This window comes from Cebus imitator, unplaced genomic scaffold (assembly GCF_001604975.1).
Source record: "Cebus imitator isolate Cc_AM_T3 unplaced genomic scaffold, Cebus_imitator-1.0 Scaffold124, whole genome shotgun sequence".
Taxonomy (NCBI): domain Eukaryota; kingdom Metazoa; phylum Chordata; class Mammalia; order Primates; family Cebidae; genus Cebus; species Cebus imitator.
The window spans coordinates 4,381,982-4,405,516 of record NW_016107439.1 but is presented as its reverse complement, the minus strand read 5'-3'; the positions used below and the strand labels follow the sequence as shown (position 1 = coordinate 4,405,516).

The following is a 23,535-nucleotide window of genomic DNA, read 5'->3' as shown; positions in this document are numbered from 1 at the left end:
AAAATTCGGTGGAAAGCATTAATATGGAGAGGGACAGGATCAGGCTTTCTCTTTATACAAATTTCTCTGGCACCTCTGGAGAGTGGATTCAAAGAGGGAAAATGTAGACTCAAGGAAGCCATTACAGAAATCTGGGTGCAATGATCGCAGCTTGGGCTAAGAGGATGGCAATGGCACAGGAAAGAAAGAAAAACATCTGAGACTTGTCATATGTTAGTGGATTAATTAGCAAGGTGAGAGAAGGAATTAACAATGACTCACAGCATTTTTACTTGAATCACTCAAAGGACAGTGGTGCCATTTACTCAGATGGAGATGACACGGTGCTGACAAATAGTAAGCTGCACCAGGCTTGGCCCCAAAAGAAGACACACCATTGCATGCTGTGCAGCTTGACCTGCTCTGTTTTCTTAACTGCCTGGGCAGCCTAACTGGCTTTCTACAGTTTTCCAGTCACATCCATCTTCCAGTCAGATGCATTATGTCGATCCCATATCCTCTAACTTCAGCTTATGTTGCCCTTTTTAGCTTAGAATATTCATGGAGAATCTGTAAGTTTGTGCTTCTCTACCTCAACCTGAACTCCAGGGACTGCCCTTGAACCCCCTCCTTGAAAGAGGAAGCAGAACACAATTACTTAAACACTGATTTCCTGTGTTTGTGTCTATGTGTATATAACTACAGGATAATAAATTTGTTCTAAATACATAAATTCAAAACTTATAAAAATTGTTTTGTCAAATTAAAAAACACTCTACCATGCATAGGTCAAAATATACAAGTCTGTAAAAGTAATCTAAAGAATATCACAAACTGCTAATATTAGATCTAAAATAAATATCTTTGTATCATATCAAGTTAAAGTACATTATGCACTGTATTCGAGAACTTAAATTATATAATAAAACAACTCAAAACAAAAACTCAACAGTCCTTTCAACATAGTGAACGTTATTTTAAACAATGACCTGTTTGTTTACTCTGTTTCATGATCCAACGTTGCGTATTATCAAAGAGGGAATCTGTTAACAAGTGTCATTGTGGAAAAAAGAAGAGCTCTCAAATTTTAAAAAAAATTATTTTGGATCATTAAAAGTACTACAATTTAACTTAGGGTAGTGGATACAAACTATATCTTTTCCTTTAGTTAAGATTCATAAGGTCATAACAGTTACAAAGTTTCTCTTGCTTTAACTTTATAGCAAATGTAACTAAACAAGATCCTTAAAACTGACCTAGGTACTTTAATTCTAAATTTTAATGAAGTAAAAACTTTTAAAATGACATTCTATCCTTTAAATATTTTTCTTAATAAAGCATAACCAAATATTCCCAGGTATCATAATTGCATACATTGAAAATTTGCCAGTAAAGCCAGGAATTTTAGGCAAACATTTACTTCTAAGTTCTCTGTCAAGATAAAAATATTTCATTTGAGAATTAAAAATTTTATGAAAAACACAAATGTTTCTGATTAAATAATTTATTTAAATTGTATTTTTTAGTGGGTGTTTAATAAATGGTTATTGGATTTATTAATATAAAAAAGTAACAATGAACGGATATACTGATTGAAATTTCAAAATAAATTTCAAATTGTATTTCATTCAAAATAATTATTGTTATAATCTAATAAGCAGAATGCTAAATAGACATTTGAAATTACATTATCAAAAAACACCAAATGTCACAGGAAAGTGTTCAAAATACAGTATTAACTGCATAAAGATCGTAAGAGTGTGTATATAAAACCAAAGCAAAATTAGATGACAGGAAAAAATATGCGTGGTATATAATAAACACAGAGGTAATCACTTTTACCTCTACATACAAAGCTGTGATGAAATCGACTAGAAAAAGACCCACATCCCCAAACTGAAAACAAGACAAGGACATGAATGAACAAACAAGTTACAAATGATAAAATGGAAGAGACCAATAATATTTAATCTCGTTAATATTCTAAAAACAAATAAAAATCAAGTAACATTTTTCATTCATCAAAGTTGTCCCCCTCAACTTTATATTTCATCATAATGTTCAGTCTTGGTAAAGATATGTGAATTCTTTACATTTTCTGCTGATAGGAGAGAAATAGGGATGATCACTCTAAGCAGGACAAGAAAGGCTAGCTTCCATATAACTAGATTAACTTGATGTTATCTGACTGCTTGTATTAACTATCTTATAATGCTAAGTTGTAATATTTCTCTACATGCTATTCCAAAATTTTGAAAGATTTATGTAAGCCTATGAGAGAACAAAAACATAATTGTTAATAGAATTCTTAAGACTGCAATTCAAGCATTGAATTACAAACTGGAAAAGCCCAATGTTGTATTAAATATGCTTGGAATATAAATCTACTAATCTCTAACTGCTAACAATAAGAATAAAGCAAGACCTAAATAATTATAATTTGGGAATCTAAAAGCTAGCATTCCTACTCTGTCTCTTAAAGCTCAAATAAAAACTAAATATCAGTATTTTTGGATGGCTAACTTTCTCCATAGCACTGTATTTAGTAAAACAATTGTCTTTTTCATGCTGATGAGACTCCTAAACCATTACAAAATAAATTTAAATTCAATCAAAAAGAAGAGACAGTGAGAAGAGACATAATGTATAACTGTTACAATTAGGTGTGTTTGGGTTCATTACAGCAGGAGTTCTCAGCTTCTTTCTGACTCCATTATGTTTTTACACACCACATTCTGAATATAAAGGCCCTCAAAATACACACTAGTTCTCAACAATTGGGGTATTTCATTCCTTACAGGTAGCTGTGGTCTAAAATAACCACGATGAAGTCTGTGGAAGCTGCCTCTAGCTTCCTCACACCCAAGAAGAGGTCTGCAGGGATTTTAAAAAAACCTGTGGGCTACTTCTTCATAGCCACAAACTTACATAGATACACACATATTATATGTAGACATTTATATATAGATTTATATAACAAATTTTTACATAATGTATAATTGCTTACTATTACAATAATTATTATTTATACACCATATTGGCTAACAGTAAAAATTTTGAAGACCACCTACAAAAGAAAAAGTAGAAGGTAAACGGCTTTGGAACAAGAACAAAAGTAAAAAATATTGGTGATTTTAAAAAGCAAACACAAAATTTTTAGTTTAGAAAGCAAGCCTACCCCCCAATAATAAAAAAGTTTGTTATTTTGTGTATATCAACAAACTCACTCTGAAGTTTATATGGAAAGGCAAATAACCCAGAACGGCCAGAACAATATTGAAGGAGAAAAAAAAGGTCAGAGGACTGACATGATGTGACTTCAAGAAAGTAATCAACACAGTATGGTACCGGTTAAAGAACAGACTAACCGATCAATGGTACGAATAGAGAGCCCAGAAATGGACCCACATAAATACTATCAACTGATCTTTGACAAGGGAGCAAAGGCAATTCAATGAAGAAAGGAGTCTTTGCAACAAACAGTGCTGGCACAACTAGACATCCACACATTAAAAAAAGAATCTAGATACAGAACTTATACCTTCCACAAAAGTTAACTGAAAATGGGTCATAGATCTAGATGTGAAATGCAAAACTATTAAACCCCTAGAAGATAGGATAAAATCTAAGTGATCTTGGGTTTGGTGGGTGACATTTTAGATAAACATCAAAACCATGATCCAAGAAAGAAAAAAAATTATTCAAAATGAAACCTTGAGCTCTGCAAGACAATGTTAAGAGCATGAAAAGACAAGACACAGATTAAGAGAAAAAAAACTGCAAAACACACAGTTGATAAAAGACTAAAAGACTGGTATACAAAATACATAAAAAGCTCTTAAAACTCAACCACCAGAAAACAAACAATACAACTAAAAAATGGGCACCAGATCTAACACACCTTACCAAAAGAAGACATACAGATGGCAAATAAGCATATGAAAAGATGTGCAACCTCATATGTCTTCAGGGAATTGCAAATTAAAACAACAACGATACGCTACCACGTATTGATTAGAATGACTAATGTCCAAAACTGACAAAACCAAATGCTGGTGAGGATGTGGAGCAACAAGGGCTGTCATTCATTACTGATGGGAATGCAAAATAGTACAGACAATTTAAAAGACAGTTTGGTCTTTTTTTTTTTTTTTTTTTAAAGTAAACCTATTCTTACCATAGAATCCAAGAAATGTGCTCCCTGGTATTTACCCATAGAAGTTGACCTATGTCCACACAAAAAACCTGCACATGGATGCTTATAGCAGCTTCATTCATAATTGTTAAAACTTGGAAGCAACCAAAATGTCATTCAGTAGGTTAATGGATAAATAAACTGTAATACATTCAGACAATAAAATGTTATTCAGTGCTAAAAAGAAATGAGCTATCAAGCTATGAAAAGATATGAAAGAACCTTAAGTGTGTATTTCTAAGTGAAAGAAACCAATCTGGAAAGGCTACACACTGTATAATTGTAACTATACGGCATTCTGGAAAAGACAAAACTATAGAGTCAATAAAAGGTCAGTGATTACCAGCACTTGGGAGAAGGGAGGAATGAATAGGTGGAACACAGGATTTTTAGGGCAGTGAAACTCTTCTGTAGGGGAGTATATGGTGGATATGTATCATTATACATCTGTCAAAACCTACAGAATGTGCAATACAAAGAGTTAACTGGAATGTAAACTTTATGATAGTAATGTTTCAATATTGTTTCATCAATGGTAACAAACATACCACACTAAAAGACAGAAATGGAATGGAGGGAGGTTATGAGGGAACTCTAATTTCTACTCAAGTTTTCCATAAACCTGAAATTATGCTAAAAAAAATTAAGCCTAAATTTACAAAAGAAAAGCTAAATAAAAGAATAACAAGCCTATCCTATCCCTGTCAGCCAGAACCAAAGTGCCTGGGAAGAGTCAAAATAAACAATAGCTCAAGCTGGAGCTTAAAACAATAACATACTTGGATCCTGCTCAAAGACAGGAAACAGTTTATAAGTCAATTAAAATGAAAATGTCAAAAACACTAATCGGCTTATATGGTAGACAGACTAAAAGTAGTATGCAAAAAAAGCAAAATCAGTTTCAGGGAATAATAGCAAACTTCAACTTCTGGTGAGGCCGGTTGAATTGGTGTCAATACCAGACCTTTCAACTACCTATCCAGAGGAAAACTGTACATTTGAAAGCAACTGATGTGAAGAGAAAAAAAGGAAACATAAGTAATGTGTATGCTGTGTGTGTTGAGAGGTGTAATTAGAAAACATCATTTCAGGCACAGATACAGCTTAGCAAGAGCTGAGTGTGGGCTTTAGAAGGCAAGAGTATCTCAAAATTCCTCCATGTTAGTGAAAAGCATACCAGATGCTGTTTACTTCCAATGGGACAAAACATGATTTAATATATAAAATATTATCTCTTTAGTCTAACAAATCTATTCTTATTTCAAGTGATATGCTGGTAAATGGCTCTCTTAAAAACAAAACAATACAAAAGGCAGGGGAGAGGATCTCATTTTGCAGCCTTTGTCAATATCTCTGGTGTAAATATTCGCATCCCTTAAGCACTCTTAAGCCACTAATGGCTTAACCACTGGCTTGTAGGAACTAGATCCAGAACATCACTCCTAGTTACAGAGAATTTATGACAAAGAAACTGACTCCAAATTAAAGCTACTGTCATGTGGGAGTGGCAGCATTGGAACAGGAACTTGGGTCCTGGTTACTAAGAACATTCCCATCAGTAACTATTTCTTCCACAATCACCAAATGTGGATGGATCCTTCCGTCCTTTAAAGGTCCAAATTCTTATATTGTTTGTTTAGAATAAATATTTCCTGAATCTAATTTTTGGTCGCATCTTCTAATTCGTTTGTATAAAAAGGGCAAAAATGTTTCCTCACTTTACTTAACCTACATTTTAACTCTTTTCAAGTTCATTTTATTTCTTCCATTTAAATCTGTCATCCAATTGAAACTTACTTGCACTACTAATATGAAATAAAGATTTCATCTTTTTTCCTCAATATTTAATCAATTCTCTTAGGTTCATTTGCTGAAATTCTGTCACTGATTTTACTTACTATCATAAACTAAATCCATACTCAAATATGTTTTCTGGGCTTTTTATTCTGCTCAGTAACAAACTGTGTTTGTGTCAGTACCAGACTTTCAATTGTTACAGCTTTATAATGGGTTTTATTATTTGTTTAGACAAATGTTCCTATTTATTCACCATCTTCAGCTACTGTCGCTCATACTTTCAAGCTTATGCATACCTTCACAAACTTACTTGGAAAAAACTTGACATCTTTGTATTATAAAACTTCTTATCCAGTATCTGACACACCTCCATTAACTCATCTTTTGTGTACCTAGAGAAAAAAATGTATACTTTCCTTCAGAGGAGATCTAATTCTTATTAATTCTATTCCTAAATACTTTATGTTTCCATTTTGTGCAAACAAAATCATTTTCCTTCACTATTTGGTCCAATGTTTTTGCTTCTGGTTCCATTTCAATGGACAGAAAAATTATTACTCTGCTTGTTCTTTGTACAGCTGTCCCTAAAATGTTTATTTATCCTAAACTATTCTCATTGAAAAAAGTTTCTAAACATAGAAGTCCTATGACATCTTTGGCACACGTCCAATGTTTTTTACTTTAAGTCTACTACAGAAATATCACTTATTATAAATCTCAAGAAAAATGACCTATCATCTAAAAACTCCGTTATTCACTCAGCTGCAGTTTCCTTGAGGTTACTATTTTCTTGTGCTTTTTTTTTTTTTTTTTTTTTGGCAGCCTTTGGGAGCTCAGCTAAGAAACTGTTCTCAAAACCTAGAGATAATGTGGTATTTTAAAAATGTGCATGGACCTGAGAGCCAGAAGACAAGGGCTCTAGACTTGACTTGGCTACTCATTATCGTTATAATCTTGGTCAAATTTAACCTCTTTTGCTTCCTCTGTAGCAAATGAACAAGGTGAATTATATTGCAACCAAGAGTATGTGTAAGAAGCAACAAGAATGTTGTTTTCATTTTTGTTCTCCACTCCTCCCCCCATACAAATATTCACTGCCTGTGAAAAAGCTATTGTGGCTGGCTTTTCTTCTCTAGCTGGACATGGGCCTGTGGATCAGCAAAAGATATTCCTGTAAACACTAGAATCCTGCAGGACCTCATTCAGCAAACATACCTGGACCCAGGGACTGGGGGAGGTTGACAACTACAAAGAGATGTGTAGCCCTTTTCTCTGGCTGCTATAAAGCCGAGCAGAATCAAAATAGATGGTCTGAGTCCTCTGTAGCTCAAAGGGTAAGATGATGAGAAAAGACAAGGAGCAAGGGGGCTCCCTTCTACTATCTAAACAGCTGTTAACTGGTGGTATCTTAGGCTGCTTTCCCTTCCATCACTCTTGGGATTGCTCCTTAAAAGACCTTAGCAGTCTGGCCTACACTCAATTAGCAAACGAAGTAATTTAACTGTACATCTAATGGTATCCAGCAGCCAGAGACAAAGAAACAAATAAAATTTTAACAAACATCAGCAGCAAATACTACAGGCTTTAAAACAAACCAATTTTGATTAAAAACAGAAACTAAAGTGCTGATTTTTGCCTTGCTATTCAACACCATCCTGGAGATTATAAGCAAATGCATTATGTTAAAAAATTAAATCATTGTTACAAATATTTAAAAAGACATGAAACTTTATTAACTAGCAATAATCACCTAGAAATATAAATTGATTTTTTTAAAAACTTCAATTTACAAAAATAAAATATGTAGAAATAAACGTAATAAGAAAAGCATAGGACTTATACAGAGGAAATGACAAGAGCTTCTTAATATAAAATAAGATATAAAAGACATCAAAGAAAATCTGAATATGTGGAAAGTCATAGTCATAGATGGAAGGATTTATCATAAGCATCAACTTTCATAAAATTAATATATTAATTAGCACACAGCTCCAACAAAAATTTCGATACTATTTTGCCTAGATTTATTGGATAAAACTTTATTGCAGTATACATGGCGGAATAAACACTCAAGAAAAGCCAAAAAATTACTTTAAAAAATATAAAGAATATTTTTTGAAATTAACTAGAATCAGAACCTAACTATAATCAAGATATAATTCAGAGCATAATATAACTATAGCAGAACACAATATAATAACAATCAACTCAGTAGACATAAGTATAGACAAATCAGATCAATGCGGAAAAAAAAGAGAACCCCCTGCATTCCAGAGTAAGACTTCAACATAAGCAAAATTAGAAGTGAAAAGATTAGTAATAATGTTGAAATATCTGGCCATTCATCTACAGAAAAATAAATATACTATATTCAAAAACCAAAGTCCATCAGATTCCAAACCTGACTGGATTAGAAAAAAAAAAAAACCCCAAAGTCTAGATGAACATGAAATTAAAAATTCATTTTTCAAAACCTTAGAAAACATCAGGAATCTTTTATAATCAAGGGGTGAAAACAGCTGTAGTCTAGAGAGAAAACCTTCAAAATTCTATGTTTTTAAAAGATAAATGGATTTAGCCAAATAAAAATATAAAATATTTAGGGTAAATAATACCCATAAACAAGACAAAGTTGGAGAAATATTTAAAATGTAAATGACAGAAAATATAAAACATTCAAAGAGCTCTTACAAAATAACAAGAAAAACACAACACAATAAAGAAAAGGTGCCAAAAGATAGACATAAGTGATTCACGTAACACCAAGTATAAAGAGCCACCAGGCATATGAAAAAATGTTCAGTGTACCCAGAAAAGGCAAATTAAACCAGCAATGAGCTTTCATTTTATATATATCAGACTGGCAAATACTGAAAAGAATACTTATATCACCTACTGCAAGTAAGGTACAGGGAAATGAAACACTTAACACATCGCTGATAAAAATGTAATGCCCATGTAAGTAAGTTCTGTGGAGAAGGTGTTCTTACAAAGGACAAGTATTCTGGCCCCTAAAACAGGGCATAAATTTCTTTGATCTTCAGGCTCTCTGTGCAACCTTCTGATAATAATTTAGCTTTGTATGAGCTTATCCCACAAGGAGTGGAAAGGATGGCCTGCCAGCTCTAGCATTAATATCCACTTGGCATATTTCTCACTGTAAATTAGTGAATTGGCAAATGCATAAGGATTTGTCTGTCATATGTTTATGATGATTCCACCCCCTGAAAAAGATTTCATATATACTCTCAGCATTCTGACAAAGCTAAGCTTTCTGACTTGACCCTGAACTTTGCCGGCCATCTCTGGCCATACCTTAAGTCAGAATCAAAATATTTGGAGTGGGGCCAAGTCTGGTGTATGATTTTGAAAGCTCCCCAAGCTGATTCTAATATGCAGCCAGGGGTGTGAACTATTGCCTTACCCTATTCTTCTAAAATGGAACAGTTGGCTCTATATAATAATTTTACTTAAAGTTCATTGTGATCATTAAAAGTTTCAAAAGCACCATAAATAAGGAAACCTGTAATTATAACACCAGAAATAATAGCCATCAAGTAGTTCTAGTCCAACCACGCTAAGGCCCTACACATCAAATCACGTCAATACAATGCTTTTGCCCTCGCTACATAAAAACACACTACTAACCTTATCTTCAACGATATTACTAAGCCTATGTTACTGGAATCACCTTTTTATTTTCTTCCATATAGTTTCCCTATAATAAAAATTACTCATTCAGATATTGTTCCAAAATTATTTAAAGCTTATTTTAAAGAAAATAGGATCCACTTAATGTATCGAATGTAAGCCTGCATTTGTTATATTGTTACCATAGTGCATGTAAATGGATATTGTTAATAATTCATTCCTCATTTTTTATGAATGCCTTCACTGACTACTTTCTGTATCATATGTCAATAATATAACTGAAAATACAGCTTATAAAACAATTCATAAGATTTTCTATGACATTTACAAGTCATTACCTTTTGGGAGGAACAGGTCTGACAATTTGGAATTTCTCTTCTACAGCCTTCCCCATTCAAATGAATTTCTCTTTAATTATCTTTTTGTAAAAAACCCTTAAAACGTTACTCATTTAGCAAAATTTTTAAAAATTGAAAAACAGCATGCTTAATGAAAACCACCTAATAGATCCAAAATTGTCATAAATTCCATCAAACAGGCAATGTCCTGTGGTATCACACATCAACAGACTAGGAGGAACAACCAAAGACACATGACTCATTCCATCCTGCAAAAGGCTAGCAAACTTGTCTTATGTCTCAATGTGACAATGCAACTGCAAACAGTTACTTCCAGAACAGAAGCTTAAGAGTTTGACCAGTAGTGGAATAGGCCAGAACCCAGTGATCTGAGACTTTGGCACTGGCTATGCCTATAATAGGCAAGATATCTGTCAGGTTTCATACTTAAAATATTAAGCAATCAGTAGAGAGGGATAATCAGAAGAGCTACAGCCAGAAAGATGACTGAATACCAGCATTGTTGGAGGTCATATCTAATTACGGAGGCAGAAGATGGTACCTAGAGAATATGATAACTGGTAAAAAGGACCAGGGAGGTCCGGCAGTACAGCAGATGTCAAGCTGGTAAACAGATGAATAATGAAAAGTCGATGAACAGGAAATAGTTAGATATGCAGCTGAGGAAGGAGGTTTAATCAACAAAAAGGTATGTCGGCAGAACTTCATTCTCTTCTAAGATCAGAGCAGGGTCTCACATTTGAAGAAAATGGAATACCAAAGTTTGATAAGGAAAGGCTCAGAAAAGAAGAGATTTTGATAATTGCAGATGGAGACTTTGACACAAGAATGGATAGCCCAGACACTACAACTAAAGAAAAAAGTCAGATCAAAAAGTATAGTGAGGTTGGGCTGATGGTGAGTCACTGGAACTAATGAACTAGGGCTGTCCGAAACTCCCCATCTTTGCACAGCGTAGGACCCAGCGCCTGCTCTAAGACTGAGTCTACTAGTACCACAGCAGGTACAAACAAAGAAAGGTCATGATAGCAATGTTAATAAAACACAGTGTCAAACTTAACACAGATATTATAGTGGCCTGTTTGCATATTCTCAGTCACCTGGCCCATTTGCATACTCTCGGTCACCTATGAATATTGTGACCATCCATGTTGGATTTTCTTGATTTCGAATCTCATAAGTAAACTATGTCTTTAATATTTATCAACAAAAAAAATTTTAAAGAAAATTGTGAAACCAAATACTTAATGAGTCAGATAATCAGTTGTACTTCTCATAACACAAAATGTTTAGTCTCAAAAATGAAATGTCTCACCTCAAGTGAGGTGAACCTAGCTTAAGAAGTTAGAACAACAACAACAAAAAGATAAAGCAGGCCCATGACTCTAAATTCAATTACATCTGGAGCTAGAAATCCCCCTTTTCAGGGACCATCAAGAAAAATTCACATTGCTTACTTAACGGTACAATGAGTTGGCTTTCTTGTCCAGGATCCACTTCCCAAAGCAGACAAATTTATCTGAGGGATAAGAGTATTCTGGCAATAAGCAATAGGTGATTCTTTTCCACTATGTGCAACATTAACTCTCAACAGATACATTTCTGAAACTTATGTCAATGGGAATGTAAATGACCCTACAAAATTAGTTTGGGAACAGCTAGCTAAAAATCTCCTTTACCTCCTGTATCTAACCCAAGACCTATTTTTCCTGCATCTTAAATATTTCCCAGAACCTTGGTGAGCTAGTATTTTGTAAAGTGCTTAGAAGAGTACCGACGCATGCAGTAGGTATTATATACTTGTTTGCTAAATAAGTAACATTTCTTCCATTTGTTCAACCTTAATCTCACATATGGTCTACTTCAATAGCATCCTAACTAGTCTCCTGGCACGATGCCAAAGACAAAAACTTGATGAAATTACCCCAGTCACTGTCACAAGGCCCATCAATGGTTCCTCATTTATTTTAGGATTAAGACCAAAATCCATAATAAGGCTTTTGATATTCTATATGGTCTAGCCCCTGCTTAACTTTCCAGCTTCATTCCCATCCTGCTCCCCATAGCTCTCTGCTCCAGCCAAATGGCCATTCCCTCCAGCCTCTAGCACTGGATATCCCTTCTGCTCACCCACCTATCTCCCAAACTGTTAACTATTTCTTCCTTCAGATCTTGCTAAAGTATCATTTGATCAGGGAAGCCTTCAATTAAAATATGAAGAAGTAGTAAAGAAAGTTAGCTAAAAAGTTTGGGTGTGGGGTTTTCTGGGGGTGGGGGGTGTTCTTAGTGTTCTTTTGCTTATCTGAGCCCCAATTTACTACTCTATAAAATACCAATTCATCAACTGAAGAATGGATAAACAAAATGCGATGTATGCATACAATGGAACATTATTCAATACATGTTATGACATAAATGAACTTTGGAAATACAGTAAGTGTAAGAACCCCGTCACAAAAGTACACCCATTGTATGATTCCGTGTATATGAAATGTCCAAAATAGACAAATCTGTAGTGACAGAAAGTAGATTAATGAGTATGAGCTTTCTTTGTTAGATGATGAAAATGTTCTGCAATTAGATAGTGGTGATAGTTGTACAATTTTGAAATTCACTAAAAACTACCAAATTGAACACTTTATGAATCTTACAGTATGTGAATATCACAATAAAGCTGCTATTTTGAAAAACAGCAATAATTTTCTTCTTGAGATTTTCATGCTGAGGATTACAAGAGATTTAATGAATGTATGTGCATATAAGTATACACAGGTACATGTGTAAACACATATGATAGGTACTTACCACATAACAGACCTATATAAGTACTTCAATAAACAGTAAGTACTATTTCAATCAAATAACACACAGATTTTAACTGAAATTCAGATGAACGTATAATGTGCTTTTTGGGGTTGGCTTTTACTGTTTTTACAATCCAAGAAAAAATATCTGAGCATTAAAAACAATTTATAAACTTTTCTCATTGTGCAAAAATGCAAGGAAGCTATGCAAATATAGTTTCTTAACATACCATATCTTATTCACATTTTAACTTATAAAACTATGGTTTATGAAGGTCAATCTATTTTATGCCTATGATAAAAACTAAATTCTTTGAAACACCAGCTCTTATAAAATTCTGTATGCAAAATAAACTCTATAAATTAACATGCTTGCAAGAGGTATTATATGAACAGTAAATGCATCTGTGATCTTAACATTACAAATACATAACTGAACAGATCTCAGTACTGAGTCTTGCTTTGTCTTATCAATTTTAGGGTACTAAGCCAATCTTTTAAATGATCACATCCTCACGACACAGCTGGTTTAACAGAATGTTCCTGATTCAGTTTTTAAAAGAAGTAATGCCTAAAACTGTTGGCACAAAGACAAAACTCCAAATTTAGGCCATATGAATGTCACTTCATTGTTGTTACTGAAAGAAATAAGCTCAACTATAATCTAACTTCAGCAGCACTGCATCAACATTCTGCCAGCTAAGCAGGCCATGAAACTGGAGGGCCTCTAGTGATTCATATAAAAAGTAGCAATTAACATCAATACAAAGTATGCAAATGCATCTTATAAATAAGAAACCCTATTATAATTAATGATGAAAAACTATAATAATATACACTGCTTTTAAGTTATATTCGATGACAAAACCCACAGATTTTTTCATTTTTTCTTTTTTCTTCAGGAGGGTAGGGGCAACATTTGAAATACATAATTTATTTAATGAAAAAAATATTTTTCACTTATTTTTCATAAAAGCTATTAATAAATTAGGTTTTCCTCTGTTCTTCCCAAGAAATTCACTAAATAAAATGTTATGAAATTTTATCTTTTTTAATCACTAAAAAATCATTTTATGCATTCAGGAATTATTACCCTGAGAGACAAGAGTAGCACAATATTAATAATCAAATTATAAAAGGGGTCATATATGTATGCTCCTACCTTCTTTTCTATTATAAATTCATCCCAACAAAAATTATTGAAGCCCTATCCAATATTTCCTCGTCTGCACATTTACCACAGTTTAAATAAGCATTAAATACGCAAAGAAGAACAAAAGGACAATCAACCAATACCCTCCAGAAACTTATACTCAAGTAGCTGAGAAAGACATGAACAGGCGGTGGCTCAAGCCTGTAATCCCAGCACTTTGGGAGGCCAAGGTGGGAGGATCACGAGGTCAAGAGATCGAGACCATCCTGGCCAACATGGTGAAACCCCATCTCTACTAAAAACACACACACACAAAAAAAAAAAAAATTGCTGGGCGTGGTGGCACGAGCCTGTAGTCCCAACTACCGGGAGGCTAAGGCAGGAGAATTGCTTAAACCTGGGAAGTGGAGGTTGCAGTGAGCCAAGATCATGCCACTGCACTCCAGCCTGGTGCTTGGCAACACAGTAAGACTCTGTCTCAAAAAAAAAAAAAAGACATGAACAGGATGATGAGTATAATAATGCAATGATGTTTAAAGTGAAGAGAACAGGTGAAGCATTAACTGTGTGGCTGGCTCAAGGAAGAATGCATCTTGAAAGAAGAGTAAGAATCATTGTAATGCAGGCAGAGAGATGACGGGGTGCATTCCAGGCAAAGGTAGCACATAGGAAGGCACACCATGCTTCCAGAACTGGAAGATGAAAGGTTTCATCCCACAGGAGACAGAAAGTCTGTGAAGTAAGGAGGGAAGGGACATGAACAGCCAGTCTTTAAAAGGAACCCTCATCAGCAATGTGCAAGATGCAAACAGGACCAATATGGAAGCTGTGGCAATATTCCAGGTGATCATGAAGCGAGGCCTGAAGTGGGCCAGTGGCAGTGGAGAGAAGGAGAGACTACAGAAATCTGAGAAGGCAGATTGGCAAGTCGTGGTCAAAAACCAAAAGGGGTTGGGGTGAAAGAGGCATGTTAAACAAGCTCTGGTTTCTGGCTTGGGGAGACTGTGGATATCAGTATTACCTACCATCATGGAGAGCATCCTAGCATTCAAAACCAAACTCAAAAAAATCCTTTCCCTCTGAAGTCTCCACTAACCATGTAGTTCAATGTGATTCCTTCTGTCGCCCAGGCTGGAATACAGTGGCATGAACAGGGCTCCTGGGCTCAAACAACCCTCCCACCTCAGCCTCCCAAGTACTGGGACCGTGTGTGTGTGTGTGTGTGTGTGTGTGTGTGTGTGTGTGTGTGCATGTGTGTCTGCGTGTGTGTGTCTGCGTGTGTGTGTGTGTGTGTGTGTGTCTGTGTACTCAAACGCTGGACTCAAACTTCTGGGATCAAGTGATCCTCTCACCTCAGACTCCCAAAGCGATAGGATTACCAACGTAAGCTCCCATGCCCAGGGGACGAATCTGATTCCGTCTGTCTCTGGACTCCCAGTCTGTTTTATGTACAACAGTCATTTGTAAGTCACAGTGCACACACATTTCTCATTTGACTTCCTTACGATAACTTTTCACATATAATTTCTATAAGCTCCTCGAGAGCAAAGAACATCTGCCACAGCATAGTACATGCTCTATAAACACTGGTTGACTCAAAAGTGTTGACGTTATAAAAACATTCCTAGGAAGAAAGAGCTACTATCCTTTTCTAGGGTCTTAACATTTTAACTCCTCCCCTCATGAGTTGTATTTAACTCTCTCATACAAGAAATTCAAGTGAAGACAAAGAAGACATCCACAGATGCTGGTGAAATAAAAATATTCTTCCACTTTCCAGGGCTATGGCAGACAAGGTCAGAGCCCTACTGAACACTGAGACTAGCAATTTCGTTTCAGTATTAACCTATTGCTTCAGAATTGTTAAAACACCTTTATGAGATGTGTACTATGAATGTCCAAGGACAATGGGATACCCCCAGACTGACTGAATCACTCCATTACTAACCGCTAAAAAACAAAGGCTTTACAAACATCTGTTTTTGGTTCAATCTTGGATTCAAGGAGTACGATTAAACAAGATTTGACTGTGGCTGGTTACAGGGCTCAGGCAACGATATGTAGAAATATTTAAATGGTCACAAAGCAAGATAACCACATAGTTCACGAGTACCTAAACAACGTTTTTACAAGACAAGCTGCTATGATATAATACACTGTTCTTCTATAAGAACTTGTTAATTATAGCTTTATTCTCACTATAAAACTGTCTTACTATTTTTAAAAAAGTACATGGTGAGGATGGGCGAAGCAAGGGAAACAGTATGAAAGAGAGATTAGAAACTAGAGTCCAGTTTATTTGAGCAAAAATGTATTCTACATTACTATCTCCTTTTTAACTAGTAAAAATATTTAACTTGAATTAGTAATTATAATTCTCCCAATAACTACATATATTCACTTAAAAACTTTCCTAAAACTAAGATAATTTTCTGCCATCTGGCACAACAATATCTCCATATGGAAGAATTACAAAAAAAAAAAAAAAAAAAAAAAAGAAATATAGAGATTGTAAATGCAGTATATTTGGCTGCATTTACAAACCTCCTCAAACTATATTCGATAAGACTTTATCTTAAGAGGGTTTTTTTCTCATGTCAATAGTTTTTCTTTTATATTATTTGCTTACAAAACAAAACTACACTAAATAAATATTTTGGTAAAGAGTTAACCTGGAAAAATGTAAATTTAATTTCTCATATTTTATTCATTAGTTTGCTCAGGCACCTGCAGCAGAGTTGGGAGCAAGAACAGCTAGGTTCTATTCCAGTTCTTTGCCACTGTATGACCTTGGAAAAGTCACAATTTTTCTATATTTCAATTTTCTTTGGGCAAAACAAACATGATAACAGAACTTGTGTTTGCTTAATTCATGGGTTTGATATTGTATTATGATACTTTTGGCAAAAAAGTAAATAGACTATGGTAAGTGTTTTGAGATCTTAAAAGAAAAAGTGTGATTGAAACACTGAACAAAAGCAGTATTTCTGCCAAATCCATATGTTAGGAAGAGAGTTACAGACAGAATAATAGCTCAGTGGCATCAGTTGTATTGACTTAAGTGGTCTCTTAAATCTAAGTATGTCATCCTGAATGTTCTTTATCAGAAAATTTACTACATATGAAAACTACACATTAGAACTTCAATTAGAAAAATGAGGGGAAGTTATTATCATTATATTAAGTTGTCTAGTGCCTTAAGATAGCTGATGTTGATTCAAACAACACTGTGCTAACAGAACTGTGGAAGAGAACTGGTATCTGATAACCCCGCAGAGATTAGAGTCTATTTGTGGTCTTCTTCCCCCTACCTCCCCCACTGCCCCCCATTTATGACTAATTGCGAGAAACTTTGCCAGAATAACACAAATTACCAAGAAATCCAAGGCTGGTAAATTTTCATCAAAGAAAATTTAACTACTGATTTTACAACTGTCTGATGTGTGCACGTCTACATTTTCTATCTTACTGATTACCATTCAAGAAAACATTCTTCATGCTATTTTCAACAGCTTTTAATCTATTTGGATTGGTCTGAAGAATTAGCATGCAAGGAATAGCAATGATAATAATACCTCAGCATTTTTTTTTTCCATGTAGGAATATATACTTACAGCTGCTGCTCCAGGACTTTAACAAGGACTTTATGCTAATTTCAAAAAACACAGAATCCTGTAGACTCAACATAGTGTCTCAATCAGCTGCAAAAGCAGCAGCAGCAGCAGCAGCAGCAGCAGAGGCAGAAGCGGAAGCAGAAGCAGCAGCAGCAGCGGTTTTGCCGTTCTCTCTCCAAGCTGCTGTCCCTTCTCTTCTCACAGGCAGCAGAGTTTTGGCCCACAGTGCCTTGGCTTCATTACCATGCAGCCTTGCAGTGACGCACAACTATAGTGGAAACGCCGCTGAATGCAGATGAACTATCCAGTTGAATAAAAGCTTACGAGTTTATTATAAGTGCCCAGAAGGACACCCTCACCTTTCTTTATGCAGATATACACATGGCCAAAATTATCCTCTCTGTTTATGTTCCTGTTACCAGTTTTGAGGAGCAGTGTCTCTAGATGTGTAATCACAACTGCTAGCAAACACACAAGGGTAGACGCTCTGCCCTTGGATACCAACTTTTCTCACAAAGGGCCTTCGAAATTTTTAAAAAATAAATAAATTAGGATTTAGTATAAAATCTTTTAAATCTTTTCCTTTAATAGCCAATCAAAAAAAAATGGAGGTATTTAACTCACTTCAATATCAGTTTCCTTTAGGTGATTTTAGTAGTAAATTCTCTCCACCCCTCTACACACCCAGGCAGTAAGCAGTGATTTTCTCAGCATGTTTGTGATGATGCAGGGTCTACTGTCTCACTTACCCCACTGGAGATCATGCTGGCTAATGGAATGAAAAGATGATGTAATGAACACTGGCTGAGCCTCCATCAGCCTCTAAAACTGCTCAGCTCAGGACAAACTTTCCTCTGCTGCATGCAACTTATTCAAAAGCGATAACTCTATTATAATAACCGGATTAGTTAAAAACACGGTCTTCTATTCTTAACATAGCACATAATTCCCTTGAAAAATCTTATAGTAAAAAATGTCAATGAATAGCGAGAAATCCTCTGGCCAAATAAAATACTACACATTTGTAAAACTTTCTTCTGTAGAATCTGTTCTAAACTGAAAACAACACTGTTAAAGCCTAACCTCTTCAAAACAGTAGAAACATTTCACAACCAAAATGAACAAATAATATGTCATTATCAGAAGAAAAATGTCTTGGCCTCATATTAGTTTACTGTGACTTTGAAGGTCATGTGTTTAGAGCTGTATTTTTCCATATTTAGCAATACATTTGTACCAATCTATCTATATAGCACTGTATCCTTTAAGTAACACAAAGAATAAGAAAATGCAGTGATCAAAGTCATAACTGAATAAATTTATTCACAGCCAAATGGCTAAACATTGTATTAGAAGCTAAAATAACATCCTTTCAAGACAACGATTACACATTATGGGAAATTCATTAGCAGATATTCAGTGGTAGTGGTGTTTTTTGGAAGGGGTGGGGGTTATTTCAAGGCATTTTTTTTTTTTTTTTTTTTTTCAGAGCAGTTCAAGAAGTCTGGCCATCCCTACTCCTGAACTGACCCAAAAAGTAAATTCAGATCAGGAAGGTAAAGGGTAACCAACACAGAACCATAATACTACAATACTGTTGTTTGGGTACAATGTGATTAGAGACATTTCAGAATTACTGTAGATAACAGGGTTTCTCCTCATATAATGGAAAACATGCCTTAAGATGCTGAATGAAAAAAGGGCATCCCACAACCCAGAAACACTACCTACTACAGTACATCCATTCTTATACATTAACAATATATGTCAACATGCCAAATACTCACAGTTTTACAGAAACCAGTTTAATTTTTCTTTCTGATTAATTTACCCCCAAAGTGATTTCATAATGTAATCCTCTTCTCATCAAATAGCTGTTAACAAATTCAGGAAATAAGCCAGTTTAGACCCAAACAAACTACACTGTTAAATGCCAAGGGTCAGAACTGAACCATGTCAGTAAGTAGACAAGTTAGTAGGCATAAGCCCAGATATTTTGCCATATTCTTTCTATTCCTATTGAGATAAGCCTATTACTATCATACAATTCTTAAAAGCTACTTACTACTATTTGGCTATAACGTCCCATCAAAGTAACTGAGGTTCATTCCCAGTAAAACTTTACAAACTACAACAAGCAAAACTATTTGTCATATAGAATGTTAGAATATGATAACTTTTGGGGGAAGGGTAGGGGCCAAATAATAGGTGATTTTCTCATAACTTTAATAAAAATTAATTTTCTGCGTAAGTTTTGTCTACATAGATCTATAAGAATAAATCAGAACCTAAAGTTTCTTTTCTATCTAAGCAGTCATATATATACATGTATATACATTATATATATATACGCATATATATACATATACTGTATACATATACATACATATATACATATATGTGTGTGTGTGTGTGTGTGTGTGTGTGTGTGTGTGTGTGTGTATCTCCAAGGCAAACTAATGTTTCTTTGGAACACAAATGCATAAAATTAACTTCAGAGCTTATTTTAGAAGGTCCATTTTACATCAGGGCTTTATCATATGCAGAAAGCAGGTGACTATATCACTTCCCATTTATATGTACACTAATTCAATAGGCCCATGTGGACAGAGCCTCGTTTTCTCTCTGAACTCAATTCTGAAATGTAAAGAATAAAACAAATAGTATTACTATTTCAACTATTAAACACAATGTCACAGCAAAGCTTAGTGGATTAAGTATTTTCTTACTAATTCTTCCTAAACTTTTATCATGCAGATTACTAAAGTATTAACTAGGAAAACTACATATCCATCCAATCAATCAATCCTTTTAGATGACGATGGAAGAGTCCCACTTGTATTCTGAATGCTTTCTCAATCTTTTGATTACTAATCATATTTTTGTTTTGTTTGTTTTGAAATAGGGGTCTCATTCTGTTGCCCAGGCTGGAGTGAGTGGCAAGAACAAGGTTCCCTGCAGCCTCAACCTCCTGGGATCAAGCCATCCTCCCACCTCAGCCTTTCAAGAAGCTGGGTAGACAGGCGCACACCACCATGCCCAGCTAATTCTTTCTTTCTTTCTTTCTTTTTTCTTTTTTTTTTGGAAAAGTAGTTTCTGGCCATGTTGCCCCAGCTACTAATTCTGTTTTTAAATTACACAAAGAATGATACTGCTATCAATCTTCAAATGAGTTTTCTAACCTTAACCTGCCAATTAATCACAGAAACTAAGTCATAGCCTAGAGCTTACTGTAAGATTCTCAAAAGACAAGAGGTGCCAATTTTTCATTTTATTCTTTTTATAAATTCAGAATTCTCCAAATTGTATCACATACCCCATCACCATAAAAAGATAGCCACTGAAATTGTTCCTTGATGGCATATCCTTGGCAAAGCAGGAAAAACTAATTTGGATAATTTCCTTCAATTATATTCCTCCCCAACTTTTAGATTATATATTAAAGACAGCTTTTTAAATGATAAGTTTTAAAACATTTTTAAGAAATTCCAATATCAATATTATCAGTCCTTATTGAATAAGGTCCTCCTGGCATGAGCAAAATACTATATAGTAAAGATTTGACAAGAAAGATGACCATGGAAGTTCTTTTGCTCTCAACAAGTTAGAAAGTAGATTTCCCTATTTCTTTTAATCAGCTTCCATTTCTATGCCCATTTTGGCATTTTGAGGATTAATGGAAGTAACTATTTGTTTTACATTTTTAAGCAGAGAGTCAACAGAGGTACACTCCAATACACCAAAATCATATGTACCAGGAAAAATTCTTAATACATCTTATAAAATATTGCTATTTAGATATGGATCTGAATAAAATGTTTCTTGATAGAGAATGAAGCTTGGATTTAACTGGAAACATTATGCAATTCATGGGAATTAAATGCTCTGGCTAAATAAAATTCTTCAATTACTCATTCTTAGGAAAAAAGTACAAACACATGAATTATTCCTCATATTGATGGTTTTAAATGTCTCCAAAATTATTAAACTGGTATCCAGAATTACAATAAGGAAAAAATAGAAACTGGAAAGTTTTTCTATACAAATGTCAAATGCCTTATCAATCCTAGAATCTTCTACAGCCCCACAGATTTCAGCTTCTCAGAGTCCTCTCTTTTCTGGATTTTAGAAAAGAGACTGAAAGGTTTTAGGTAGGCTGGGTAAGATGGCTCACACCTGTAATCCCAACACTCTTGGAGGCCCAGGTGGAGGATTGCTTAAATCCGGAGGATTTCTCCAGCCTGGGCAACATGGCAAAACCCCATCTCTACAAAAGATACAAAAACAAAAAATGTGCCAGGTGTGGTGGCACCCATTTATAGTCCCAGCTATTCAGGAGGATGAGGTGGGCCCAGGAAGTTGAGGCCCCAGTGAGCCATGAATGCGCCACTGCACTCCGGCCTGGGCAACAGTGAGACCCTCTCAAAAAAAAAAAAAATGACTTCATGCATAATATAATATACAGAATCATGTTCTGCATATTTCCGATTTCTACTTAATCAGGCATTTATAAAAAGCCTTCTAAAAAAAAAAAAAAGTAAAGAAAGAAAAAGAAAATAAAGGTTTCAGGTAAAAGGAAAGTTGCTTTTACATTTATGTAATTACCACCACACATGAAATATAAACAAGAAAAAAAATTGTAACAATCACTTCATATTTTTCTTTAAAACCTCATTAAATACCCCAACAAAATGTTAATAGTAACTACCTATAGCATTGACTAACTTCTGGATACATTTACCTCTTTCTTCTGTTTACTTACGCCTTCCTATATTTCCCAAATTTTCTTCAATAAATGTTTTAACATTTTAAAACTTTACTACAAAAAGGAAGCAGGGGCCAGGCTCAGTGGCTCATGCCGGTAATCCCAACATTTTGGGAGGCCAAGGTGGGTGGATTGCTTGAGGCCAGGAGTTCAAGATCAGCCTTTCATTTTCCAGACTTCTACTTTTGGCCATGTTGGAATAACTGGAATTGGACTTATTCTCCTGCCATAAATAATCACAACATTGTACAAAGTATACGATCAAGGTTTTCAGACATGACAAAGGAGGACAATGACCCCTGAGAGATGAGAGACAAATAAGAGGAACACTAAAAGTACCCCAACTTCTGCCTAGGGGCACTTTAGGACCACAGTACAAGAAAGGATCCCATGAAGTCCCAGGAACCATAGTAGAGGTTCCCATTAAATACTCAGTCAGGGCCTTCTGTAGATACTCCAGAAAGTCATGCCTCATAATGGGGCTAGCAACTATCTAAACACTGCTTAAAGTAGTTTTAAAGACTCCAAAACAATCCTCTAAACCAAGCTCAAAGGATCAAGCTGATCTGCAAGTAACTGCCTTCCAAAACAAACAACAACACTCTTTAAAACAATGTGACAAAATCCAGCATTCAACGATGTCACAAATATGTAGCATCCAATTAAAATGTATTAAATGTGTCAAGGAGTAGGAAAATGTGTCCTATAAAAACCAGTCAACAGAGTAGACCTAGAAACAACAGAGATGACAGAATTAACAGATAGTTTCTTTAAAAGGCAATTATAAATAAGTTCAAAGACATAAAGAAAAAAAAATAAATACAAGGAAGAAAAAATAGAAGATAAAAGACTCAAATAAAATGGAGAAAGAAAAACACAACATCTAAAATAATAAATTCACTGTGTGGGACTAACAGAAGATAAGACTTTGCTGAAGAAAAGATCAGGTCAGGCACGGTGGCTCACACCTGTAATCCCAGCACTTTGGGAAGCCGAGGTGGGTGGATCGTGAGGTCAGGAGATCCAGACCATCCAAGCTAACATTGTGAAACCCTGTCTCTACTATTAAAAAAATACAAAAAATTAGCCAGGCATTGTGGCACATTCTGTAGTCCCAGCTACTTGGGAGGCTGAAGCAGGAGAATCGCTTGAACCCAGGAGGTGGAGACTGCAGTGAGCCAAGACTGTGCCACTACACTCCAGCCTGGGCAACAGAGT

At 35.0% G+C, this 23,535-nt stretch overlaps 1 protein-coding gene across 1 annotated transcript in view; it reads right to left on the bottom strand.

Moving 5' to 3' along the window:
- The window catches only part of FRYL (FRY like transcription coactivator), a 180,764-nt gene that overhangs the window by 139,901 nt on the left and 17,328 nt on the right, over window positions 1–23,535 (bottom strand). The gene's annotated exons all lie outside the window — the stretch shown is intronic.